The following is a 14,117-nucleotide window of genomic DNA, read 5'->3' on the forward strand; positions in this document are numbered from 1 at the left end:
GGGAAGGAGGAAGGACAGGGCTTTGAGTACTTGGAGACATTGCCTCCAGCTGGGAGCCCCTGGAGCCAAGTCGGGAGACAGGATGAGAGTCATTCTATGAAGCCCCAGATAGAAACCCAGGTGCAGGAGTGACAGGAAGGACACTTTGTCTCCCCAGAGGAAGAACAGTCTCTACTTAAGGCTGTGGAAGGACCTGCCACTCTGACACATCCCTCCCTTGCTCCCACACCACCTGTGGTTCCCCAGCACTGCCTGATACACCCAGCTCCCCTTCTCACCTCCCTCCATTTGTCCCACAGCCCTGGACTTCAGGCCCATCAGCCCACCACTGATCACCAACCCACTGCACACTCCATACTTCCCTGCCTTTGCCCGGCTGTCCCTTCTCCTGGGATGCCCCTCCCCCACACCCTGCCTTCTGAAGCGCAAGTCCCCTTCGAGACTCAGTTCAAGTGTCACCTCCTCCAGGAGGCCTTCTCTGATTTCCTCTGGTGCCACCTTTGCTTGTTGGCAAACCCAGCGTATATCCTTCTCATAGAGCTTGTTGCAGTCTTACCACTAGGCCACATGCTACTGGAGATGCCAGGAGTTTTGATTCTTCTCTCCTTGATGCCTGGCACACAGCCTGGCACATAGTAGCTAGCAAAGTGGGATGGATGATGAGTGAATGGATGAACGAAGGGATGAGTGGATGGATGGATGGATGGATGGATGGATGGAGGAATGAATATTACTGGCCTTATTACTAGCTTTCATATATCTATTCAGGATCCACTTGGGACCAGACACCATGCTGATATGTTACAAGCACCATTTCATTTAATCCTGCCTACAACCCCTTTGTACTGTGTACTGGTGTATGCCCATATTATGGGTGGGAAAACTGAGGCTCAAGGGGTTGGGACCTTCACCAAAGGTCACACAGTATCCCTTCCTGGCAGTAGAACCCTTCCTGCTCACCTCCATTTGATGCCTCTCACTCTCCTCCTGAGTTGAGGCCATGCTTTGTGGTCACGCGCAGGGCATCCTGCTGATTGTTCCCACCACTCACTGGGGGGGGGTGCCACGATGGCTGCTTTGGCTTCAAGTCATACTCACGAATATCCACGCTCAGGTCTAGAGCAACAAAGGACCCACCAAGAGTGAGTCTACCTGAGAGAGTCTGTATCCACAGGAAACCCTGCCAGTCCCACCATGGACCACCAACTCTCCCTGACGTCAGTAGAAACCCCTCCCAAATGCCCACAGACGCCAGCAGTGCCTCTCCTCAGCCCTGGGAGTGGTCTATGAATTATTACTTTAAGGCTGTAAAGTCAGGTTCATTTGTGTACCTGCAATGAGCAGAGGCCATGGGGCCATTCAAATCCCAGGGATTCTGGGGAGGAGAGGGAAAATCTCAGAGAAAAAGCAGAGGGAGCACCGAGGAAACAGGATGTGTCAGGGAGATTAATCCACTGCACAAACATGAAAGGAATATGTTCAATTATACTTTATGGCATTTCATTTGAATGTACACGTCTTAGTTAGCTGCCTGCAAGCTTCAGATTACCCAGAGAGAAAGCACAACGAAAGACAAGAGAATAAAAACACGGAAAAAAAAGCTCCTGAAATTGAAATCACTAAGAAATAAAAGCCAGACTTGAGACAAAAGCAGCCACTTGGCACAGAAACCCCAGCTGCCCCCAAAGGCCACCCAAGCAGAATGCCCCCTTCCTGGGGCATTTGCCTCCCAGCAGCATCGTGAGGAACTAGCCCAGAGCAACTTCAGTGAGCAGAGCCTGGCCCCTGCCCCAAGAATGTCAGTGCAAAGAGAAGGACCTTCTCATGTGCTGGGATGCCGCAGCCACTGGTTACTACAGCATAGCCCAGGCCTCCCACTGATGCCACCACTGGAACCAGGTCACCCTAGAAGGCGCACACGATGTGAGGAGGAAGGGGGTGGTCGGTGCTCCCCAACCCCATGTCCCTATGGATGCTGGTCCCTGTGGGATGGGTCACTCAACACCACCCCAGTCACAGGTCTGGGAAGGTCCTGTCAGTATCTCGGAGGCAGACCCCTCGCAACAGGCATATTCAATAACAATGCGCAGATCTCCCAACTGCCTCTGGGTTCCTTACTCCATTCCTCTCTGTTTACTCATCCAATCAACAAAGAACCCAAGTCTATGCCATGCATGTGCTAGGCACCTGGAATGCCCCAGGGAGCAGGACCCATGCAACCCCTGTTCTCCTAGAGCTCACAGGTGAGTGTGGGTGACAGTTGGTACCAGGGAACACCTCAGCACCAGACAGTGCTGAGTGGGACGAGAGGAACAATCAGGGGGTGGGGAGATGTCACCAGGGAGGAAGAACCAAGTCTGCAGGTGGGGTGGGAACCAAAGTTCACTTGAAAGGGACTCAAGTGAAGGAGGGACAGGAAAAGGCATTCCAGGTGGCAGGAAATGGACATGCAAAGGTCCTGTGGCAGGAAAGAGCTTGGGGTGTTCCAGGGAGAAACAGCAGAGAGAAGGGTAGAGGGAGGGAGATGGGATTGGGTGGGCAGGGGCCGGACCACACAGGCCTAGTGGCCTCAGGAAGGAGCCTGCACTGGATCCTGGCATCAAGAAGACGCCACTTCTCCGTGGGGTCAGGAGGGCAGGGATGTAAAGACGTAAATTAGTTTACATTCAGAAGAACATTCTCTGGGCCCAGGACTTAGCACAGGGCCTGTCATACAGTGGTGCTCAGTGAATGCTTGCTGACAGTGACATCACACGAGGGAACTGGAGAGACTCTCTTTAGGACAATATTGACACATCATGCTCTCTACACCCAGCAAGGGGCTGTCCACTCGAGGACAGAGAGGGCCTGGTGTTTGTGGATCAGCTGCCGTCTGCCTGGAGCCCTAGGCTTCTCACTTGTCATCTCACGTGTCCTCATTGAAGACCCCAGGGGTGGGGTCACAGATGTCCCCAGTGAGGACCTCGGGGAGGGGGGGCTGTACACAGATGTGCCCAGTGAGGTACTGATGTTGTTTTTATAATGAAACAGATCCAAAACGAAAACATTCTACCCTGATGCTAGGACACGTGAAACAGGCTTCTTGCTTGAAAGGGCATCGAGAAATATTTCAATATGGAAATCGATGGAAGCTCATGAAAAGAATTACTAGCTGAATAATGAGGAAGAACAAGTCAATAGAACTGAGTAAATGGCAGAGGAAAAAAGCCACAACTCACCCCCTGATTATAGGGTTGGAGACACCGAATTGATAAAACAATAACGTTGAATTATGAGGAAACATGCAACTTCTTAACAAAAGAGGCAGAAACCAGCTAATGTGATAACAAACCATAACAAGGGAACATCAGAGCCTGCAGCAGGGGCTGAGCATTTTTTAAAATCATTTCTTTGATGTTTTTCAATTCCAGTTGACATTCAATATAATTTTATATTAGTTTCAGGTGTACAGCACAGTGGTTAGACATCTATATAACGTAAGTGACCCCCTTCCCCCGCCATTAGTCTAGTACCCACCTGGCACCATACATAGTTATTACAACAGTATTGACTATCTTCCCGATGCTGTCCTTTACATCCCTGTGACTTTTGTAACTACCCATTTGTACTTGTTAATCCCTTCACCTTTCTCACCCAGCCCTCCGACCCCCCTCCCATCTGGCAGCCATCAGTTTGTTCTCCGTATCTATGAGTCTGTTTCTCTTTTGCTTGTTCATTTATATTCTTCTTTAGATTTCATCTATAAGTGAAATCGTACAGCATTTTCGTTTCTCTCTCTGACTTATTTCATTTAGCATAATACTCTTTAGGTCCATCGATGTCGCACATGGTAAGATTTCATTCTTTTTTATGGCCAAGCAATATTCCACTGTATATGTGTACTACATCTTCTTTAATTGTCTATTGATGGGCACTTAAGTGGTTTCCTTATCTTGGCTATTGTAAATAATGTCAGCATGTTATAGCCACATGATTCCCCAAACCCCACCTGCTCCCAAAGTGAGCCCTGGGGCTGGACCCTCGGCCTGGCCCGCGCTGAGTTCAGTCTCCCCGACACCTTCTCTGGGCCAGAGACCAGTCAGTCCTGCCCACCTGTCCATCCTCAGCGGGTAGTCCCCTCACTCCAGGAAGTCTCCCCTGATCACTCCAGGTCCCAGTCACCCCACCTCTGATCTCAGCCCATCTTCTCCCTAAACAGCCAGTGGTCTCAGTAGAATGTGAGATTAATAGTTTACAGAGCACAGACACAGCTGTTAGGTTCAAATTCTCTCTCCCACAGAAGGTAACCTTGTCTAACATTTTTACAGCACTTTAAAGTTTGCAGAGTCCATTCATATCCTTTTATAGAATCCGCAGAACCCCAAGTAGCAAGCAAGAATGTGAGCTCTGGAGCCAGAATCCCTGGTTCAAATCCTGCCTCCGCCACTTCCTAGTTGACCTTCAGCAAGTTATGTCCCCTGTTTGAGCCTCAGTTTCCTCACCTGTAAAATGGGGCTTACAACATCTATCTTGTAGACAGCATGTAGAATAGGGCCTGGCCCGTAAAAGTCCTTCAGTCGTAACTAAGATCTTTACCATTTTACAGATGAACAAACTGAGGCTCAGAGAGGCTAAGGCACACGTCCAGGATCACACAGACAATGGAATCAGCTCTTTACCTTGGATCCATCATTCTGGGGCCCACCTCCTACCCACCACATGCCATGCACTGTGCTGTTCCCTTTGCACCTCATCTCATTCCATAGCTGTCCTGGGAAGGAAGTCTCCTCATCTCCCATTTCACAGGCAAGGAAACTGAGGCGCACAGTGCTCATGGAACTGTCCCAAGGTCTCATGGCCAGTAAGTGGAAGAATCCCACAGAAGTCACACCCAGGACTTCCTGTTCGCAAACCCACAGCGAGGGTGGTTCCCTCCTCCCTTCCTTGTTCTGCGTCTGCAGTGGGACCAATGGGCCCAGCAGAGGGGAGGGGGCTGCAGGGACAAAGGCTCAGCTGGAGCATGTAGAGAGGGCAGACAGGGCAGCCAACCCCAGATCTCCAGTGAAGTCCGCCAAGTTCTGAAGTTGCTGGGAACTTTGTGGACTTTAGTCCTTTGCAAAGCCAGAGGGCTTCAAGCAGAGCCAGTTCTCTGAGAGCCAGAGGGAGGCAGCAAGTGAACCTCATTTCCTGGGGTTTATGCCTCACGTTCCTCTTCCCTGTGGCACTTGAAGAGCTGTGTGTCTGCATCAGGCCACATCTCTAAGGGGCCAGCGATAAACTGTGAAGATGGATTTCTCATAAACTCATTATCTTTCCTTGCCCAAGGTCAGAGGTGACATCAATAACTTCCTGCCCACTGCCTCGTGCAGACCCATGGCAAGGCTGCAAAACCTGTTTTAAGAGCTGTAAATCTATCCCCTTTTCCCTCTGGAAATCAATTGGAAACCCAGTTGCTAAATTGACCCTAAATATAAAAGCTCTCAAACCACAGGCCTTTTCTGGGCCAGGATGGGGCTACCTAAGAATGTGTTCCAAGGAGACACCATCCTTGAGTCAGAGCCAGGTTCTACCCAGGGTCAGGAGCAACAGCAAGGACATACCAGGGCCAGGCCCAGTCAGGGACACAGACAGTGGGTGACAGTGGAAAAAGCTCAGCTGGGCAGGGCTCTGTGGTTAGATCCTCCCTCTCCTCCTACTCAGAGGCCCATTCCCTCCATGTTTCTCTATCAAAGAGGGGAAGTTCAGTGCAGAGAGGGCAGGGGTCTCACCAGCTTCCACCATGAGTCAGGCTGAGGGTGGGGACCACGGCCTGGCTGCTCAGTCAGCCTTCAGCCCGGGAGACCAGACTTTCTCATTACATAGAACGAGGAGTCACACACTCCTAAGGCATTTCCTTAGGATGAATGTCTCTGAATTAAAACAACAAGCATCATCCACATAAGCTGCTGTTCCTGTGTTTGGCGATGAGGAAAATTTCATGTACAGGCAGAGAATTGACAACCCAGTGTTCAGAGAAACGGGGTGACCGTTCCCTTAAGTATTGCCAGGGCGCTAGTCTCCTCTTACCTTCTTGGCTCCTAGAACGGAAAAGACCAGGCCACGTGTGTTTGCTGAGTGAACGAAAGAGTGGTTGGGAGCGGATCAGATCCAGACGTGAGACCTATAATTTGGGCACCATCGTTGACCAGCTTTCTGCAATAGCAATAGTTTCCAACCCCAATGATAGCGATTTTAAAACAAGATTGCAAATTCTGTGATTTCTCCTCCCATGACTGCTCGGATCAATAGTATATTCTGGAAGCCTATGACTTCCAAGGGCTAGATCCTAAAAGCTGCCATGTGAGTTCAGGCCTCTCAGAGAGCCTGGCTATGTGAGCGCATGCAGGGTTCAGTGGTTGAAGTGGGGGCACATTTCAAAGCTTCCACTCCTCACAACCAAAGCTAGTGCCAGTAAATTACTCCAAATAATGGGGCTGTTTGCTCAGGAAATCGAGGAGGCAGTAAACAGTTGCCAAAGTAATTAAACACAAACGGTGGACGTGCCAGGCTTCTCAACGCCGCCAAGCTGCTCCCACAGTAGCCTCCCCTCCACAGGGTGAGATGAAGGCATCGTGTTGTTTGTGGAGCTGAGCAACTGAGAGAGACTCAAAGAAAAGCCAGAGAGGATGTGGTAGGAGTGGGGTGCCTAGGAAACCACTGAATATAAACCCCTTGGTTTACAGATAAGGAACCCGAGGCCCAGCGAGGAGGAGACACCTGCCCAAGGACATACAGTAGCCTACAGGCTGAAGTAGGTCAGGAATGTTCCCAGAACACCTGGCTCAGAGAGGGTCAAGATCATGGGAATAGGGTGAAATCTAACATGTGATGAATGAGGAAACTGAGGTTCAGGGAAGACAGGTAATTTGCCCAAGGACTCACAGTAAGTTAAATGGGGGCACAAGGAGTTGGACCCAGGTCTGAATGACATCGTTTCACTGTGTCTGCTGCCTTCCTCACTTCAGCTTCCGGATCTGAGCTTAAAGGAGAGGCACTGAGAGAGGTCAGGGACAGCAGATGTCCAGAGGCAAGGGATGGCATTCCAGGCTGAGGGAAAAGGGCACAGAGGTGGGACCCTGTTTGGTATACGTGTCAGTCAGTTCTCTGGGTGATAAGTACGATGGTCCACTGGCCCTGCCTTGAGCAGTCACAGGAGTGGATTGGCTCGTGTAACTGAGAGGCCAGAGTGAAGGCTGGAGGTTTCCCACTTGTTCATCGCCCTGCTCCGTGCCCCAGGCGGACGACCTGTGTGCATTACTGGCCCTCTGGCTTCTGAGAGCCCAACCAGTGGGATCACTACAGAGAGACTGCAGGCAGGAAGGACCATGTGGCCAAAGAATTTACTGCCTCACTCCCTGCTCAGGGTCACCAGGGGCTGTAACCAACACAGCTCCGCTCCCTGGGGCAGCCATCTCCGTACGGTCTTCTGTCCCCAGGTTCTGATAACCGCTCACGCCCCTCACTCTTTCCAGGCCCAAGAGTAGCTACAGCCCCTCCGTTACTTGCCCTGAGAGTTGCACCATCAGCGTGGTATCCCTTTACACTGCCCCCACCCTTGTCAATTGTCCACTTATTAAACTCTCCTCAAATCATCCAATTTTGCTTCCTGCTGAGACCCAGACTCATACAATCAGCTTCAGGTGTGGCTTGACCCAGTGGCTCAAATGACGTCAACAGAGACCCGGGCTCTGTCCTTCTGTAATACCAGTTTCACCCTCACGCTCCCCAGAGTAGCAACCCTGCCCCCTTCCTTTCCCTCTCCACTCTCACCTCCAAGACCCACATTCTCCAGTTCTCACCTCCCCACATCACACATGCGTGGTGGGGAGTAATTTTGAGAGGCTGAATGGGAAAACTTTTTTGTTTCCCTGAATCCAGAGCAAACATCTCCACGTCTCATCGGTTCTGATTCAATTATGTTCCCAACCAAGCCAGTGACTGACCAGTGGCTAACTGGCTCAGACCAATCAAGGCCAACCCTGGAGCTGTGAATGGATCAGTTCCACCCAAACCACATGGCTGAGAATGAAAAAGGGGTCGGCTCCGCAGAGGGGAACCCAGGAGAGCCTGGAGGTGCTGAGATGAAGGGAGGGAGTCAGGAGGTGGTGGCAATGGTCCAGGTGAACACCGGTAGGGCATGGCCTGGGGCAGACAGGGGTGGGGGGCAGCGAGAAGGAAGAGGGTTCAGAAAGAGATGTGTAGACATCCATTCCTGCATCCTAAGGGCCCAGGTGAGAAATTACACTCCCGAGCTGGCATGTAGCCCCGTGTGGTTCAGGACCTGACTTCCCAGACAGTGTAGATGGATAAACAGCAGCTGTGGGAAGTGCAGGCACAGCGGCCGAGGCCAGCAGCCACCCACACCCATATGGCATGAGGACCCGGCCACAGATGGAGCAAAATTGAGCACACAGACAGACCTGAGCCAGGCGAGGATCCTCTCATGCGGAAAGAGCAACAGGCATGCAGAACAAGGGAAAGGCCTGGACTCTGGCATCTTAAGGACCTGGGTCTAAATCCTGGCCCTGCCTCTCACTGGCAGTGCAACCTTAGGCAAGTTACTGATCTGAGCTTTGGGTTTCTTATCTGTATGAAAAGGGGTTAGACTTGACTATAGGGACCAGCCACCCAAGCTAAAATCTGGGAGCAATGTGGGCTGCAGCTCACACATAGGTCTCTGAGACAGGAGAGAAGTTCCTCACCCTAGCACACCACCCCCACACCAGCTACCGGAGGGGAAGAGCAGCGCTTAATTAGAATTCAGGTACTGGAGGTGATATGGGCCTCATTAGATATTCTATTGAGCCTTATGTATAAATTGACTTAAAAAAAAAAACCTGTGAAAAGTATCTGGGGGGCAAGATCAGCAGATGGTAGCGGAGGCAGCCCATCACAACAGCCCTCCCTTGAGACCTGCTTACCCAAGGAGCCTTGTTAACACAGGTGTCATCGCTGATTACAGCCTCAGGCAAAGGGGGGTAGTCCCCCTACAGGCACTCCTTGGGGATTTGGATGCCCTGCCTCCTTGACCCAGCTACCCGGCTACATTCCACTTGAGGCACAGCTTCTGGCCTGCTACATGGCACTTGTGGAGCTGAAGCACCGAAAGCAGGACCACCAGGTAACACTGCACCCAGCTAGTCCCATTTTCGGTTGGGTCCACTCAGGTGTATTGGAAAGACACAGCACTATTGTCTTAGTAAACAGAATACTCAGGAGGGAAAGCAAGTCTGGTCCCACAGGTATGTCCCCCAAGGCACAAAATGTATAACCACAACTTTAGGGGCTATTGTACCTCCCCTCAGTCACCCACAGGGCCAGCCTTTAGCTACCTGGAGATACTGGGCTCTGGTTCCAGGAAATGCCTCTGGATACTTGGGTTGGTTTATTGACAGCTTGGCCAAACTATCAACCAATGGTGTCTACTGGGCAGCTGTCCAGCCCTGATAACTCTGGAAGCCCACACTGAAAGCCATTACCCTTGTCCTGGACAAAACTGCTAAAAATCAGACATGTTATATTTTCACCAACTCTTGGGGTGTGACTACTGGCCTAGCTGTCTGGTCAAGTACATGGGTGGTGGAGCCCTGAGCTCTGCAAAGCCATTGCTGCAGCCCAATGCGACATTTATAAACCCATGTAGGTGCCATACTCATCTGAGTCTGGATGGAACGGGCTGATTAGGCCTGAGCAGCCCAGATGGTCAGCATCACAACTGGGATCCACCACTGGATTGGGCATAGCAATCCGGCCGCCATAACCCAATGGACTCCAAACAAAGGTCTCCACCTGCGTGCCAATGAGGGACCGTGGAACCTGCCAGTACGCACTGTTCTACAGCTGCTCGCTTTGTGCAGGAAGGGGACTGGCTTCTCTTACTGCCTATCATGCAGGGTGTCATGCGGGGTCTCTAGTCCCACTCTCTGCACAAGAAAGCAGGATATGATGAGGCCAAAAAGGAACACCCCAGAGCCATATAGGGGAGTCTTCGACTATAGTCTCACTGGCCTCTGGGTTGGAGACACAGGGAGTAGGAGCCACACCATCCACAGCCTGCCGTCTGCTTCTCTGCCAACCAACCAACCCCTTGCTAACTGCAATCTGCTGCTAGCATAGCCACGGCAGTTATATTAATGGCTAATAGCTAACCGGTAACAGTTGATGGCCATCCAATCACAGTTGATGGCCATTTACTACCTAAGCCAGCACCTTTCCACATGAGGCCGAGAGCCTAGAAACTGCATTCCTGGCTCTGTCCCCGTACTCCACCCCTCCAGGGTCTCACCTCACAATCTACGCGACAAACATCTTCCGCAAGGGGCCCTGTGCGATGAGCCTGTAGGTGAATGCAATATCCTGGACACAGCCAGACTTCCTGGGCACAACCAGGGTTTCTCAAGGTACCACCAGTCTTTCTGGGCACAGCCATACTTCCTGGGCACAGCCAGGATTCTCAGGGCACCATGCTGGAACAATAATGGCTCACAGCCAAGGTGCTTACATATTCTCGATGGCAGCAGGTGGAGACACAGGAAGCAAATATCCGCTGGTTCCACTGCATGGTGGTTCGTTTCCAAGCAAACAGTCAAGCGGTCCATCAAATCAGGGATGGAAGGCAATTCCCCATAGTCTGCAGTCATTCACCAGGGCTGTGCACCGGCCCCACAACGTGTACCCTCTCTGCCGGTCAAGAGCTCCAAGTCCTCCCCAACCTGGGGGTGAGGGACGATCTTGACCTCACCCGCATCCTCTACCAAGAATTTAGCAAGCATTTCCTCCTGGGACTACAAGTCCTGCATCTGAGCTGCCTCAGCAAGCACTGCCCAGCCTATATGGCTGCCATGACCTTTGCTTTCTCCGTCCTATGCTGATTGGAGAACCGTCCACATCTTTCCACCCCTCCACCAGGGTCCAGCTCTCCTGCAGCTGCATGGCTTTTCCTATGCTGGTCGGAGAGCCATCCATGTCCTCTCCTGCTCCCAGCGCCTCTCCTCCTGGTTTTCCTGAGACTGAGTGTTCATACACACAAACCGCTCCACTGCCCTTCGGAGAGCTTTGGCCAGCACCATACCCTGCTCGTTGCGCCATATGTCATGCAGGGTGTCATACGGGTCTCTACCTGCTCCCTGCACAAGAACACAGGATATGGTGAGGCCAAAAAGGACCACCCACGGAGCCATAGGTGGGGAGTCATACCACTATAGTCTCCCTGGCGGCTGGGTTGGAGACACAGGGAGCAGGAGCCACACAATCCGCAGCCTGCCGTCCACTTCTCTGCCAACCCACCTCACTTGCTAGCTGCAATCCGTCTTGCTAGCTGTCATCTGTCATGCTAACTGCAATCCGCGCTTGCCAGCCATAATCCACTGCTAGCGTAGCCATGGCAGTTATATTAGTGGCCAAGGGCTCACTGGTTACAGCTGACGGCCAACTAGCCACAGCTGATGGCCATCTGATCACAGTTGATGGTCATTTACTATCTGAGCCAGCACCTTTCCACATGAGGCGGACGGCCTGGAAAATGCACTCCTGGCTCTGTCTCCACACTGCCTGTTACAATGTTTGCTCCATGCTAAACGAAAAGAAAGGGTTGGAGCCCCTTCCCCCTGGGTTCCACCAAACCCACTGTATGCGTAAGATTCACCTGGGTCCATCATCTGTCCTGTGGGACTTGGTGCAGGGAAATCAGTGCAACTACGCTAATGGGCCTGCTGTTTGCTGTGTCTAGTAATAAATGGTCCTGCTCCGATCTAAGTCTCGAGTCCACTAGTGGCACCTATGGAGAGGTGGCAGGGTTACTCCTCACCATCCTCTGTGTGGTTGGGAATCTTCTCTGACAGGGCCACAGGGGAGCTCTCAAAACAGAACTGCAGGAACTAGAGTCTCAGTGCCTCCAAGCAGTCTTTCTCCACCCATATGACATTTCTGTTTGTCTCTGTCTTATTTCGCAAAGTGGCCTCAGTTTCAATCACCAGACCTAGGCATGCCCCATGAGGGCAGGGAAGGTGGCCCCAAACAGCTGCTTTCAGCTCCATGATCCCCAAAACAAGAGTTTCTCCCATTAGCTTCAGCTGAACATTTTAGGGAGGGCTCTGATTGGCCCACCTCTGAACCAATCACTGGGGCCCAGAGTGCAATACTCTGATTGGCCAAGTCTGGGTCACATGCCCATCCTTGGGTAGGGGGAGGTGAAGTTAAGGAATTGAGAGTTATCAGAATCGTTTGGGGTTGATGGGAGGTTCTCTCCAAAGGAAAGAGGTGCTTACTAGAAAAGGGAAGGGGGGATAAGAAAGTAGACATTCTACTCCCCCTCACACTCTCACTCACCTGGTTAACTCCTACTCACCTTTTAAGACACAGCCAGGAACCTTCCCTGACTACCCTCAAACTCTGTCAAAAGTGTCCCCATGTGTCCCTGCAGTGTCCTGCACTTACTACTATCACATACCTGGCCAGCTGGTGCAAGTGTGTCTCCCCCACTGGATGCGACTCCTGGAGGACGGAGCCCTGCACATCCACCCTGCCCGGTATAAAGGAGGTTTCAGGAACAGGTTTTTGTTTGTTTGAGGTGAGTTTTTTTTTTGGGGGGGGGTATTGTGGGGGGTTTTTTGTTGAATAATTTGTTACACATCTCTTCCTGAACTTTTGTAAGACTCGCTAGTAGAGTGAACTGGAATCTTTCAAATAACTGGTATCTGGATCAGTCAGTCCAAAACCCAGTCAAAATAAGGAGCAAGAGAAAAAGAGAGGCAAATGGTATGTAGGCTGGCCCCACAGACCCACAGGGCTGTTCTGATCATTCTGCCCAAATGGCTATAGAGCCAGGAGCTGTCCAAGAACTTGGCCATGTACAGCAAACCATTAGATAAAGAGAACATCCCCTCCCATCTTGCCTCCTGCTGGATGTTTGCAAAAACAGCCACCTGGGACCTGCATCCCAGACCTTCCTCAGCCTCTGATGACCTCAGACAAGACCTGACCTGGCAAACCCTTCACCCCAGCATTTCTAGGTGTAGGCATCAATCCTAGAGAAGTGCTCCCGTGTGCACACAGTGAGGCCCGCACAAGGGTGTTTATTGTACTGTACGGATGTTTACGTAGAGAACAAAATGGAGACAACCTAAATATTTATAGAGGAATGGTTTGGGAAGGGAAGGAGTGAAGGAGGGAGGGAAGAAGGAAGAGAGAAAGTGGGGGAGAGTGGGGATCCAAGCAGTAGAACATGACACATGCCTTGTGAAAAAGAATGAGGAAGCTCTGTATTTACTGACATGGAAAGATGTCAGTGATTTTAAGTGATAAAAAGCCAGGTACAAAATAATACATATAATATTGTACCTGTTATGCTTTTAAGAACATAGAGCAAACCTACATAGCTCAGCATACATCTATATGTACAGAAACGCATATTAAAAGGGTCTCTAAGGATTACCTCCCACACTGATAACAGTGTACGATGGGGAGGAGATTGAACATTGGGGGTGATGATGATGGAAGATAGAACAGGGAACTTATCCTTTATCTGAATTCTCGAATATAAAACAATGAGAGAAAAATAATTTGAAGTGAATGGGGGACATGGCAGGATAAGCTTATTGCAACATTGTTATAATAGCAGAAAAGCCAAAAACAATCTAAATATTCATCTTTAGGGAACTAAATAAATGATGCTGCCTATGGCAACAGAATTCAGGCAGCCAGTGAAAGACTGGAACAATCCACATGGGAAGATATTCTCAGATGAAAAACAACTGGAATAAAGCATGTATTGTATGATCCCATTTTTGTAAAAGAAAGAAAATGTAGGATAAACATAAAAATATACACCATAGAATAAAGAGTGTGAGCTTGGGAATCACACAGACCTGGGTTGAAATCTCTGCTGTGACAGTTACTAATGGAATGGCCTTGGGGTGGGCCATGTCTCTGAACCTCAGTTTGCCCGTCTTTAAATGTCAGTAACTGTGTCTGCCTCCTGAGGTTCATAGAGGATTGGTGGAGCTAATGTATCCAAAATGTATGCGATGTCACAGGGGTAGTAGATGGGGGGAGGGAGGTCATCACGTTGTGAGAGATATGCATGATAAATGTCTAACTAT

Source organism: Rhinolophus hipposideros (genome assembly GCF_964194185.1).
Source record: "Rhinolophus hipposideros genome assembly, chromosome: 8".
Taxonomy (NCBI): Eukaryota; Metazoa; Chordata; class Mammalia; order Chiroptera; family Rhinolophidae; genus Rhinolophus; species Rhinolophus hipposideros.